Raw genomic sequence first — 14,766 nt, 5'->3', positions numbered from 1 at the left:
CCCAGCTTTGTTCGGACTGCCCAAATGTATAATTACCATATTGCTCATGCAGAGCTCCTCATGTCAGAAAAATAATTCGCTCTAATATTTTGGCTGTTACTAATACAGAGAATACATCCCCCTCCTTCTCCACTGAAAACTGTGCTATGGGAATTAGCCTGGAATATGTTTAATTGAAAACAGAGGAAGACTGATGCTGTTTCCAAGTAATGCCTTTCTTGTGATATACTCCTCATTTACTTAGTAATCAGTTTATGTGCATACAGTAATAATGCCATCTATTTTTTTTAATGCCCCTCTTTTGAAATACCATACGATGAAAAAGAAGAGCATTGAAGACAAAGTCAAGAAGCGTTTGACCAGTGTTAATTAATAGAACATGAATTGTTCTTGTCCTTTTGATGACAGGAGGATAGAGGAAGAATTGTTCTATGGGAATTAGCCTGGAATATGTTTAATTGAAAACAGAGGAAGACTGATGCTGTTTCCAAGTAATGCCTTTCTTGTGATATACTCCTCATTTACTTAGTAATCAGTTTATGTGCATACAGTAATAATGCCATCTATTTTTTTTAATGCCCCTCTTTTGAAATACCATACGATGAAAAAGAAGAGCATTGAAGACAAAGTCAAGAAGCGTTTGACCAGTGTTAATTAATAGAACATGAATTGTTCTTGTCCTTTTGATGACAGGAGGATAGAGGAAGAATTGTTCTCCTCTAAAAAAAAAAAAAAAAAAAAAAAAAAAAAAAAAAAAAAAGGAAACAAAAAAAAGTATGTTAAGGAATAAAATAACCACAGAAGTATTTTTACAGTATACTCCAGAGACTTAGTATTTATTTTTAAACAATAGTAAATCATTCAGTTGTTTCAGCGAGGCTTGGTTCCAAACAGTTCTAAATATGGAGTTGAAGAATTGATCTTGAGAAGAGGTACAGGAAAACAAAACTCTTCCACTCTCGTTTCCTGTTTGAATTTATGAGAATTTGGGTTCCTCTTTAGTTAACTTGGCAAGTGTTACTCCCCCATGAACTGTCTTTTTAGTCAAGGATCACACAATGTCCTCTTCTCATATGAAAAGCATGAACTTATAAATCAATGTGTGTTGTAAAGAAAGTTGGGGTTTTTTTTATTTAAAAATGAGCCATAGCACTAAAAGGCATTTTAATGGTTTTATACTACTGTGTACAGAAGTGATTTCACTTCCAGCTTGCTGCATTTTGAATACATTATGTATTGCCTTCTAATACTGCTGATCACAATCTTAGAAGTATAATATGTAGCAATAAAAGCACGGCAGGGCCCAGTGAGATAACAAGGGCATCAACTGGCATGCACCAAGTGCTCTGATTTCTCCTGGTGGTCCTAAATCAAAAGGAATTATATAAATGAATTTGGAGATGGAGACTCTGCACCAGGAATTTAAGTAAATGGCCAAGGAGCTTCAAAATTTCCTTAGATGAAAAGAGATTGCGCAGACCTCTGCAGGGGCTGTCTCTCTGCTCGTGTGGGGCATCTCAAAAATTTCTTCAAGACGTTAAGTGTGGACTTAGAGTATAAGGAGGCCCAAGGGGTTTGAGACTTCAGTCACAAGATTTTTTATTGTATCTTTGTGAGTCTTCCCGACTTTATATTTTATACTTGAAATACGTATTTTGTGATATTTATGTCTGTAAATACTAGTGACTCTGAAAATAATGGCATCATTAGAGTCAGTGAGTGTGGTAGGCATCACTCACAAAACATAATCCATTTAACTGGAAGGCATCTAATGGGAGCATTTTCCAAAACAAAGGTAATTTTCATTTTCATTTATTTTTCTGGTATTTTCTAAGGATTTCTAACCTAGAGAGGCAATCATAGGTTTATTCAGATGAAAAATATGCAGCTGTTAAACTGCGTAATCATTAAAGGCTCCCTATTCAGGTAAGTTAAGGTCATACAAGTAGTTCTGATGTCTGATTTAAGAAAGCTGTGATGTTGACATGCTCTGCTATCCTTTTAGTTTGCCTTTACTCACTGAAAAATAGATTTGTCGTGACATTAACAGCACCTGTAAACTTGGCTTATACTGGAATGTAGTAATGAGATTGGAGAGATTATTTCTTCTGTAACAGTTCAGGAGTTTCAAAGCGCTTCACAAAAACAAGATAATACATTTCTTCCTGTGTCTGTGAGTCCATCTCCCTTAGCCCAGTCATAGTGGGTTGTTGTCATAATGTTTCTGTTTTAACTGAACAAAATAACAATTATTAGCTTTGAATGTATGAATTGGCATTTTGAAGGGAAAATGTACATACCTGGGCTAGCACCAGAGTACTGTGAAGAAAAAAAAAAAATCCAAACCTGTATCTAAACTTCTGGTTTTCACTTTAAATCGTCTTCTAGAGAAGTAGCTGGGAGAGAAATTAAGGACAAAGTGATGTGATTCATAAGAATGCTTCAACATATGATTTCACAGACAAGAAAAACCTTTACTAATACACCAAAATATTTTTTGTATCCAGGTCCCATACATGATCATTAAAAAAGTGTGATTCAACAGGCTGGAAATGCGTCATCCTCATGTACAGTGACAGTGCTACGAGCCAATAAAGAGCTTCTGCAGACCTTTTCCAATCTGAGCTTTCCACAATATCCTAGATACGTCCAAGTAGTGGGTAAAAATTCTCTTGAAGGCCTACAGTACGCTGGATTTTTGTGTGCTGTCGGATCTTGTACCAAAGGGAACCTGGCACACTGAGTCACTTATTTCAGCCTGAGTCAGAGGCTTAGTACCTTCCAGGCAGATGTCTGGCATCTTTCATGAGCAATTGCTGTAAATGTGCTTCTGGTGTCAAGTTAGTACTTAATACTTTGATAGTTTTATCTCTGCAAACGTCTGCCGGCATTAATGTAGCGGTGCCGCTCTCCGCACCGCTGGAAGGAGGCGGATGAGCTAGTTCTGGGGAAGGTAAGACCCTGCCGGAGGTGGTGTGGTGTGGGGAGGTGTGACCAGAGGGACAAGGGACCTGCTGGTGGACACAGAGCAGTTGCCTCCACCTGTCAGTACCTGCTAACCACAAGTGCACGGCGCGAAACGGTGTTCTTAGTAGGTGCATTTGTGGTGGAGGTGTCGAAGCTTCCTGCTGTGCAAGGCGCACACCCAAACACCTACACATCTCTTCTGTCTTTCAGCAGACCTATAACAGTAGCATACATATGGGAGCCAAAATAAGGAGCGGTCTTTTTCCATTGTATTTTAATAACATGAGAGTCTGTAAGCATGTTCCAAGGGGGAAAAAAAGGTAGAAAATAGACTTGTGGGGTAGGCCCTGTGGTCTGGGGTTTGCACAAAGACGTTGAGTGGCAGCCAGAGAAAGCAGAGCTTTGACAGCTAGCTGGGGGAAGAGACCAGATCTGAGAGAGCAACGAGGTAGGAAAGGGAACCTGTCACAAAGCCAAAATGAATTTAAAAAGAACAAGACCTAAAGGACTCGAATGGAGAGATTTCATTTGCCTCTTCTTGGATGAAGAAGCAAACTTCTCAGAAAGGAAAAATATTTTTAAAGTGGTTTTAACATGTTGTTCCCTAGGAGTAGGCCTGTTCTTATGGCGTAGTTCAGAGATTTCGGAGAAATCCCCTTTTCTCGAGGGCAGCCAGGGAGCGAGGGCAGACCCATCTCACCCCACCATGCTTTGCATTTCCCGTTCACTTCATCAGGCAGGGCTCCTGTTTCTGGTAGCTGCTGCTATCAGTTTATTACAGCTACGTGCCCTGCTCCGAACTCCAGGCTTCCTTATCTTTAGAGGCTGTAAATGTGCTGCTGTTTGTTGTCTCCTTGTAGTCCTCTCTTGGTTGCTTTTCATGGATACTATTTTATTGTATTGTGGGTAACTTAAACATATATATTACTGTAGTTACATGTGTAATAGCATAGCATCCTCTCCTTCACTCCCACAGATTTTCCTGTGAAAACCAAGCCTACTTATTAGATATCAGTTATCCATTGGTCCTCACCAGAACTGTAGGTTTGAGTTTGTTTTCTAGTATAAATACCTAGCCTAATCTCACTAGCTGTAGTAATTTTTTGTACTGACACTCTATATTATTGCTACCTGTGCTGTGTCCCCTATGGGTAAATGTGTCTGCTTGGTACCTTTGCCTAGCAGTACGTTCCTGACTTCAAAGTTTTGATTGCCATCTGAGTATTTATATTTTTCAGTACTCTTGGGATAAAATTATGTAGAAACACTGTAGTGCGAGGTAGGAGAAAGTTATTTAGAGCCAGGGGTACCAAATCTTTTTCTCCAGCCAGAGGTGGAGAAAACACACAGAAAAATTATAGTAGGGGGTAAGCAGGTAACTGGTTTTCCAGGCTAATTACTAATAACTAGCTTTTGCTGTTAGCTGAACAAAATCCCTCCGGGAGTCCTTAGTTTCTGTTCTGTTTCTTACCTGCTCTGTCTCTGTATCCCTTCCCTGGCCTTCTGCTGTGGTTTAACCCCAGCCGGCAACTAAGCACTGTGCAGCCACTTGCTCATTCCGCCCAGCCCCGGTGGGATGGGGGAGAGAATCAGAAGGGTGAAAGTGAGAAAACTCATGGGTTGAGATAAGAACAGTTTAATAATTTAAATAAAGTAAAACAATAATAATAATAATAGAATGTACAAAGCAAGCGATGCACAATGCAATTGCCCACCACCCGCCAACCGCTCCCAGCCTACAGAAGAACTGCTGTGCCTGCTTGTTGGTGGAATGATAGTCTGGTGGCAGCTGTACAGGTCAGGAGGAACAAAGCAAAGATCAGCATAAATGATAGAGCAATTATTTGAAAAATTTTTAAATTACATTCGAAATTCTAATGGGATAACCTTAGAAAGAGAATGTTCTAAAGTCTTACTGTATAAATGATTCTTGCTTTACATAAGGGTCTTTTTTTCTTTTTTAAGCATAAAATGTCATATCCTACCTAGAGCTGTATCCAGATCCTGTCTGATCTTGGCAAATTAAAAAGAAAGATCAATATTTTTAGGACCATACAAGGTCAAGTAAGATCCCACTGGTGTGAGAAGAGCCTAGTGTGATTCCTGAGATGACACCTCTGATAAAAAACTCAACCTGCAGACACGGAACTATGAATTTCCTAGAGATTTCTGTGACTGAGGAAGGAGCCCTGATTCTCTGAAACGTCACTCTGCCTGCTCACAGGGCCAGCCCTGTTAAACTGTTGCTTTTTGGCCTTAGGAGAAAAGTGCCAAAACATGGTATGTGGTTACTCACATTGTAAGAATTATTGGAAGATTGGAAAACTGGCAAAAATTAGGTGTGTTTCCAAAAAGGCAAATAAGTGCTCCTGCTAGAAATAATAGGCATACTGCTCTCACGGGGCTGAATTTGTCTCCTTTCTCAAGCTTAGGCAGGCACACACAGACAGGCTCACAAGATGTCTCAGTCTGATTGAGAGTGAAAGCCTGAAATCCTCTTTTACAGGTTGGCACAGATAACCATGAACGCACAGTCTCCCAAGGAAATGGTGCTACTGTTATCTTTGGTAAGATAGAGTGATTACTTACCCCAAAAATGAAAACAGCAGTTCAGAGACCACCGTTTACTTTCTCAGCTCTGATTTCACAGAACGTCTGACCACACTTTTGCTTGAAGCAACATGGTATCATAGGGGCAAGGATCTAGTAAGAATGGATGAGAAATAGAGCAATAGCTCAGGGTTTTGGAGGCTGGTAGGGAGTCTTGGGCTCTATTCATGCACCAGAGATTATTTCTATGCAACATAAATCCATCTAACTAAGAAATGCATATCCCTGCTTTCTCAGAATCCTGACTACCTTTGTGAATTCCTACTCTTGGTAACTTACTCTCTAGTCCTGAGCTCGTAGGACAGAAGTCCTTGGAAATACTTCAGGTACCTTTCTTTGCTTATTAAATTTCTTTTGTTCCTTTCTCTCCTGAGGAAGTTGAAAGGATCAGGAATAAATAATTAAAACCAGAATACTTGTAAAATCATATAACAATTAAGGAAATGAACAAAATGCAGACAGCCCAAATAGGTAAAGTCGCATTGCCAATCCTTGGCAGCCTGGCTTAGGGAGTTTCACTGTCCCCATCCACCTAAGATCCCGCTGAGTCTCCAAAGAGCCAGTTCTCATGGAAGGGGAGCTTGCCTGCCTCTTTGCTCTTCCACGGTTAGTTTCCAAGGAGAGGGCTCCACACAAGCAGGATACCAGCACAGAGCCCCTTTCCTTGCTCTCCGTGTGTTTTTAATCCTGTTCCAAAGTAGAGACAAGCAGCTGTGAGGTCAGCACAGACCACTTACTCTAGGTCATATGTCGAAGGGTTCCTGTGTCCTTTCATGGTTGTGAACACAGCGATGATCTATTAGCATTTACATGCAATGCAGTCGTGGTACAGCTGCAAGTCGTAGCAGTGCTGCAAGTGATATAAATGAGGCTGGCCGAAGCTCCTATCGCTATGTGTATCTCTGAGGTTTACACTTGCATTATGTTACAAAGGCTTTGGCCAAACTCCTTTCTTCCCCAAGGAAGCCCAGCGCAGCTCACTCACCCATCACAAAGCCCAAATCAGAATCAAATTTCTGGACAGTGAGCCGGACTCCTGGCGCCAGGCCCAGCTGCTATGTCTGGCTGAGGAAGCATATAACCGCCTTGAAAACTGCCCTGAACATGCTGCGGAGTAAGACAGAGAGGAAAATGGCTTTTGCCTGTCCTAAACGCTCACAGCAGTAAGGGGAGATGGATGTGCCAGAGCTGGCTGGGGCTCCTGACAATGCCTAGGTTAAAGGAAACATAGCTCTCCTCCTACCCCTCAAATATCTGCTCCATTGATTTTGTCTGATTTTCCTTTAGCATGAGAAATGTAGGGGGTGGAAGCTGAGATCATTTTCTGATAAAGCAAAACCATCTGTTAACCTTGAGTGCTGTCATGTCTGCATCCAGCAGCCAAGAAACCTCCATTTCTGCTCCACATTATCACTGGGCGATACTTTGATTGAGATTTCTGGAGAACAGAGCTTCAGTGGTGTGAATCAGAAGGGTGGCTGCTCTCGCTCATCAGTGAGGTCCCTTGAAATGCAGGTCCTCCCCTTCACTTGCTCAGTGAATTAGTTGTGCACGGTTGGTCCTGCACAGAGGATTCGGAGAGGGAAGGAATTTCTAGTAAATCAATAGCCAAGAAGTGGACCAGCAAAGGATGAAGGTGGCAAACCAATGTCTTCTCAGAGTTATTTTAAAAAATTATTGGGGGGGGGGGGGAGTAGGCAGGGGAGTGGTGAGCGTGTATGGTAATCCTGGCTGTCACTGCATAGGAGTTCTGCATTGTGAAAGAGAACATCTGAGTAAACAAAAACCTTATTTTTTCACTACAAAATTGTCCATGCAATCCTATATATGTATATAGGGATTCAAACGGGGAGTTAATTATCTTAAACAAATACCAAAAAAAGAAAAATCTTAATTTAGGTTGTCCGAGACCATAGTACCAGGTGGCACTATCTATCTCAGACATAATCAGTGGACTCTCAGGAGTCAGTCAGCACCCTGACATCCTTTCCGTGCGTGTGAGAATGACAGACAGTCTTAAAGCTGGCTTTGCTATTTAATTTTTCAGATCTCTGTTCCTGAATCTTACCTCTAGAATGGCCTTTCATTTTTCTGAAACTTGTGGTCCAGGACATTGATAGGTCCCTGAATATCTCTAATCAGAAATATTAGTAATTGATATCTGTTTATGTAGATTTGGTTACAGAGAAAGTAGACCAAAGACACAATATCTGGTAAATGATTTTGATTGAGTCCTAGATACTGTGTTCTGAATGGAAAATCAAAACATTTTGCAGTGAGTTCTCCAATATCCAACAGATCACCAATGAAGTAAGTAGGATTCTCTACCTAGTATTGCTATGGTTATACAGTTGCTACTCTTTCAAGGTTCTTTAAATACTTCTCGACAGCAATGCTAACAGCTGTGGGTTCAGGAATGCAGAACACAGTTATTATTCAGGAGATCTGGCTGAATTTGGACGCTTTCCTTGCAATTTACTGTAATTATGTGACTGCAAGACGTGCTGTTAAAGATTTTAAGGGTCAATGCGAGAGAATTTAATTATATCATGCTGACAGTTCTTTTGCTTTCCACGCATAAAGTATTAAGTGTTAAAACCTTTGGACTGATTAGTAGAAAATCAAGATTAATGTCTTATCATACTGTAAAGAGAAGGAAATGTGAGCATTGTTAGCAAAAAAATGAATCCTGATAAACCAGACAGCTATAATCCTTTTGTGGAAAGGACTAGGGTAACAGAATATGACATTTGGCTTCGTTAATGAAAAAAAGCCTTATGAAATAAAACAAAACTCAGATGTTTTATCACTTCAGGGTGACATCATATAGATGTTAGCTGCCTCCACGTATCCTCGCCATGCGCCTTCTATGCAGAGCTTACTGTGGAGGGGGTAGCTGGAAACAGCTGCTTTGCCTCAAATATTGCAGATAGCAGCTTCTCAAAACAATCTGCTGATGACCAGGGGAACTTGTTGTGACTAAGCCATTTTTAATGGATGTTTCATCTATTTGTCTCATTTTCTAATCTCTGCTTCCTTCAGGATTTTCTAGCACAAGAGTCATGAAAGGCGGCTAATGTTAATGTTGTTTGCATTATGGATTATTGTTATTTTGTCCCTAACACACGATTTTACAATCTGTATATGTCAGTTTTGTACTGTGTTCAATGCAGATGGGTTGACTCTGTGACCAGGGCTCTTGGATATGAGTCACGCAAATAATTAATAACAGTGCCACCCACCCAGAAATCTGAGTGTCCTGGATATTACAAATGACAGACATAGGGGAAAACTGATGTGCAGAATGAAATGACTTGCTGAGGGTCACTCAATTAAATGTTTAATCTAAGCCTGCTCTCCAAGACTCCTGATCTCCAAAGCCTTTTTCTTCTCTAACTGATTGCTTGGTAATACCGCATGACACAGGAACACAGCAGAAAAAAAGGCACCATGTAGCTTCTGTTCACATACATCTACGTTAAAATTAAAAGCAAGAAATATGAAGGAGCTGAGTCACCAAAGATTTCAGGACAGTTGAGATAACTCTTGACAACCTTCTAAGAGCACCTTCTGCAGTGGTTAAGAGGAACCTATTTCATATTTCATTGTGACAGGACAAGGGGTAATGGTTTTAAACTAAACCAGGGTAGGTTTAGACTGGATATGAGGAAGAAATTCTTTACAGCAAGGGTGGTGAAACACTCGAACGAGTTGCCCAGAGGGGTAGTGGAGGCCCCATCCCTGGAAACATTCAAGGCCAGGTTGGACGGGGCTCTGAGCAACCTGATCTGGTCAGCAGTGTCCCTGCTCACTGCAGGGGGGTTGGACTAGATGACCTCTAGGGGTCCCTTCCAACCCAAAACATTCTATGATTCTGTGATCCTGTCACCTACACCAAAGGTCAGATCTGGAATGTAGATGAAGAAAAGTATTTCAGATTGCGTGGTAGTGAAGACAAATTTATTGCACTTACAGGTCGACTGAAAACATAACTCAAAAGAAGGACATAAACATACACTGGTCTTTTCTCTCACTTACAGAAGAGCAAACGCAAACTTGTAGTATTTCCTGATTCTCTTCTGACTATGTGTGTATTTGAGTAAAGTATTGTCAAGAACAACAATGTTAGAGCTTAATGCAAATATCATTGGGTTTTTTTAACAGCAGTGAAGTTACACAGCTTCAGAATTCTTAAGACCATTTTCTGCATGTTTTTTTAGCATCCACCTGCCATTGTTTTTTGGATATATAGATTAATGAGTACTCCATCAACTCCCCATGGCATTTTAGTTACTTACAATATTTTCTACAAACCACATGATGAAAAAGTATATAATTTGGATGAAATAATGAAACTGGCCTTACTTGATACCCTTGTGTAATGCTGCCAAAGTCCATAAAAATAACTGATAAATATAAACACAGAATTTCGTAGCCAAGATTTGTAATGAAAAAGCATCAAATTCCACAGACAATATATTAATCTGCGTAATTGCTTTGCAGGGTCTCTGAGATAGAGCAGGTGGCTGGGAACAGGAATGGTTCAACTTGCTTCATTTGGGTGTGTTTACACAGTGAAATACTCTTGATTTTTACATAAAAATTGTACAAGAGGCCAAAGACACACCCAGAGCCCATATATGAGGGTGTAAAACTGCAGCATAGCATAAAATAGAATGAGAGATATTTTTTTTTCCAAAAATACAAATCTCTAGTCCTAAAACCAGAATACCCTCCAAAAATAGCAAATTGCAACAACAGCTTTAGCCATTTCTGTGTTTACCTCCTAAAAAGCACTATTAAGTAATTAAAATCAATATGCAGATTGATATATCCACACAAACCTCAGCTCTTTTCTGGTATTTGCATGCCAGACGCTTGAACCTGATTTAGCTGCTCCACTTGAGACTGTCTGCCTAGGAAGAAAACAGAAGTTGTAGGAAGCAACCTACTCGTGAGCTATCGGGTTTCACTGAAACTGCTCTGTGGGATTAAGTGGAGCGCTTGCAGAAAAGGAGAATGGAAAAATCTATGCATCTTTGTGTCCTGAGGCAATGTCTGACAGTTAATTCAAGCCTTCTTAGAGCCGTATACACACTGTCGGATCATCTGAGATTTCACTGCCTCGCTGGAGCTGCAGAATTGCCTGGCTGCTGAGAGGACGTGAGGGTTGCTGGTATTCCCAGCTGACTTGATAACAGCAGCACTGGTGCCTTCTGCTATTGCCTTGGTTTCACAATAAATACGTAGGTGGTGGGTGGGTATTTCCAGTCGGCGGTGTCTACACACGGTGTTTAGCAACAGTCGTGTAGCTGTAAAAATAACCAAGCCAGACTTTCCCGACAGCTCTCTTCCCCTTAGGCTGAAAGCAAGAAAGGCAAAACACATTGCCTGCACTTCCTACACCCTGGACATAATTAACCAGAAAATACTAGATATATAATAAAATCATCAGACAAAGCCACAGGTGATGTCAAGTCTGGAAGTAATTAACTATTGCAGTCCTGGTAAAGCGCTCTTTGGCCTTTATCACTGCAAAGACAGCCTCGTCTCCCTTCTTTGTTTTCCCCATCTTGTCCGTGACTTTCAGCTCAGCAGCGATTTCCAGTAGCAGGTAACATATATTTAAAAGATAAGATTTTTCTGCTGATCATAACAGAGATGGCATGAAGCCTCAGAAGTGGAGTCTGGGTCCGTTGTGGTTGGATCCGCTTTCAGATCCAGGAATGCTAGGTGCAGAGAGAAAAGATTTACTCGATCAGTCTGCACATCTCTCTGCCAGGGCAGGCGTGTTTCCCACAGCACATTTTCTAGTGTTAAGTCTAATTTTAAATGTGGTTTCTACCACTTCCTTACGCTAGCCTTTCGTACTTAGAGTTGATCTCAGTGTCAGGCAGTTTTCCCATATGTTCAAGTGTTTGCTTTCTCAATTCCATCCTATTACTCCTAATAAACTCCCTCATACCATGTTTAATAACTTCTCTTCTTACTACCTCTAACTATACGCAGACGATTATATGTTTCCCTGTAGTCAGAGCTTAATCAGCTTGCACATACTGAACACGTTAGGACCTTCCCGGGTTTTGTGTGCGGAACGGCTGGCCCTGTGTCACCATGTTTGGCTGAAAGAGGCCAGTCCTGCACACATGCTGGTGACCTCGGAGCCTTAGACAGAGCTGCTGAAGGGTGCTCCAACAGGGGAGCATCCAGGGGACGTCTGTCTGGGGAGGAAGGGGAGCAGGGAGAAAGAGGGACTTTGTTCCCTTCTAGCACCTAGAGGAGAGCCTGGGCACAGGTGGCAGGGAAGGAAAACAAAGCTCTGCATTTATCAGCTACCTGTTTCTAGCAGTACAAGGGATAAGAGCCTTGTATTGAATGAGAAACCCCTCTGAGTATCTCTCCTTCTTCCTGACAGTAGGGAGAGGAATGGAGGAAATAAGTTCTCAGGTCACTATTTCATGACAGGCTTCCTCCCTGTCTGCCCCCTTCCTGGTGCCTAATCTTAATTTATCATTGCCCATACATTTTCGGCTGCTGGCACCTCAAAGATATATGTGTTCCGCTCAAATTGGGGTAAGGGGCACTGGCCGACTGCAGTGTGACATGGTAGAGAGCCCTGTGGGACCAAGGAGTGCTTCCTCCCAGCTGTAGAGGAGAAACAGGCAACAGGGTAGGAAACAGTGAGAGGGAAGAGGATGTTTGGATAAGGTAACTTTTAATCCACTAAATAAAAACAATAAGGATCCCTCATGCTAAATTTAGATGGAGATAGACAATGCTTTACTATATTATTGTTTTGAAGAGATTAGGGTAGCAGATCTTATTCATCCCATTAGGTACAGATTTTCCCAGCCAACTTGCATCTCCTTACCATGAAGGAATTTACATCAGCATCATGTGCTCATGACATGCACAAAACTCTCCTTCAGCTACCACCTTATCTCATAGGCATGTAACTTTCATTGCCAAACCAGTGTAGGTACATTTAGTCCATGACTGTCCCAGCAAGACACAGTAATTGGTATGTTTTTAGAAACATTGAATCATAGAGTCATTTAGGTTGGAAAAGACCTTTAAGATCATTAGGTCCAACCATTAACCTAACCCTGCCAAGTCCATCACTAGAGACTAAACCATGTCTCTAAACACCACATCTACCCGTCTTTTAAATACGTCCAGAGATGGTGACTCAACCACTTCCCTGGGCATCCCATTCCAGTGACTGACAACCTTTTCAGTGAAGAAATTTTTCCTAATACCCAGTCTAAACCTCCCCTGGCACAACTTGTGTGTCCTTCTTGTAGTGAAGGGCCCAAAACTGAACACAGTATTTGAGGTGCGGCCTCACCAGTGCCAAGTACAGGGGCATGATCACTTCCCTGCTCCTGCTGGCCACACTATTCCTGATATAAGCTGGGATGCTGTTGGCCCTCTTGGCCACCTGGGCACACTGCTGGCTCATATTCAGCCCGCTGCTGACCACCACCCCCAGGTATTGTTGTCCAAGGGACTGGTTTTACAGCTGTGTTCTGAGTATCTAGAATAAGGCTGTGCCTAAGTAGCAGTAGCTCCTCACTTTCCCAATATTTTGGTGGAAAGACAATTAATCCAGTCTGTGCAGGATCCAGTTCAGTTTCTTACTTCTTTGTCAAGATTTGAACGAACATCACCTCCACTCCAGTGAATGTACTACTGGGGAAAGTCTCTCCTGCTCACTAATTAATGCTACTTACACTATGGATAAAACGCTTTAATACTCAAGCAAAGGGGAATGGAGGCAGCTTATCTGATGTTGTTATCTGAAGCCCTTTTATGGAAGAAAGGTCATCTGCGAGTTTATCCTTCTTTATGATTTCCCATGTAAATGCTGAACCACTAGACCATTAACTATCAGGGATGCTAATTCCTTCATTTTGTGTAAAAAGGGCTTATTTCAGGCAGCTAATTCAAAAAAAAAAAAAAAAAAACCCAAACCAGATCCTAGAGACAGGTGGGACAGGTGCCCTATTCATTGGGACAAACATTGGTGATTTGGGAGAACATGATGCCCCAATGGGCTAACTCCTTAGTGCTGGTGTTTACTACTAGGTGGCTCAAGTAGCTCACCATCTAGGGCTGTATGGATTGCCTGCTTAGGTGTCTGTGCATTTTCTAGGAGTGCTCTTTGCTGGGAATATGGATTTGACTTTGCAACCTGATCCAAAAAATAAATCACTAACTGCTCTCCTGCCTCCCAGTTGAACATACTAATCACTGTGCTATAGATTCATACTTCCACTCTTCCTATCTCTCCACACTTCTTCTTAGAGTAAATTTTAAGTGACTTCTACACACAGCTTCACCAGGGGGCCTGAGGCATGCTTCCACCCTGGCTTCATGGAACTTCAGGTCTGAATCCCTCTAGGTGGAAGGAGACTTTCAATGCTCCGACACCGAGGGATTAATTCTGTCCAGGACTGTGCTCATCAGAAGCTTTCTTTCTTTATATCCTCCATGGTCCATGCTTAATGATGAATTGTGTCTGGACTCACCTTTAGCAGAGGTTTCTGGTTTTTAAGGGGGTTTCTTCATAGCAAAAGGCACTCATGCATCAGAAAGCAGGATTGAAGAAGCCTTTCTACGTAGCATTTTCCTGTAAACGCTTTCCTACTCACAGGGTTGGATTTTTAAAAATAATTGTCTTTGAATCTACCTAATTTTTCCCTTGTGCTATAGAGGGAGGCCTCAGTGCTTTGTTCCCTGTTCCAATGGGAAGCAAAGCATCAAGGTCTATCTGACTTGGCCATGGGTATTGGGCATTTCTATCTCTGCTGGTTCACTGCAAAGAATGCAGTTTTGTTTTATTTTACATGTATCAAATATCAAGGAAAATAAATAACCTATATCCCTATTTTTCTTTTCCTCATATAAATATGTCAAAAAATGAAAGTAGCTGGGGTAAAATACAACTTTTTTTTGTTTTTAATATATGTTTTGGCAGATGTTTGTTTTATAGCTCACCAATTTAACTGTCCTGTTGCCCTGTATTTTAGATCACTATGTCTCCTGGGTAAGGTCCATGCCTTCTTTTTGGTTTATAGCACTGGAAGTTGGGAGCATATTTTTAAATAGTAATTATAGTAAGGGGATAAATTAAGAAACGTAATCAAGAAATAGGTGAAAAGGGCTATCTAGATGTCTTTGTTTGAA

Source organism: Egretta garzetta, unplaced genomic scaffold (assembly GCF_000687185.1).
Source record: "Egretta garzetta isolate BGI_Z169 unplaced genomic scaffold, ASM68718v1 scaffold125, whole genome shotgun sequence".
Classification (NCBI taxonomy): Eukaryota; Metazoa; Chordata; class Aves; order Pelecaniformes; family Ardeidae; genus Egretta; species Egretta garzetta.
This window is presented reverse-complemented; position numbering follows the sequence as displayed.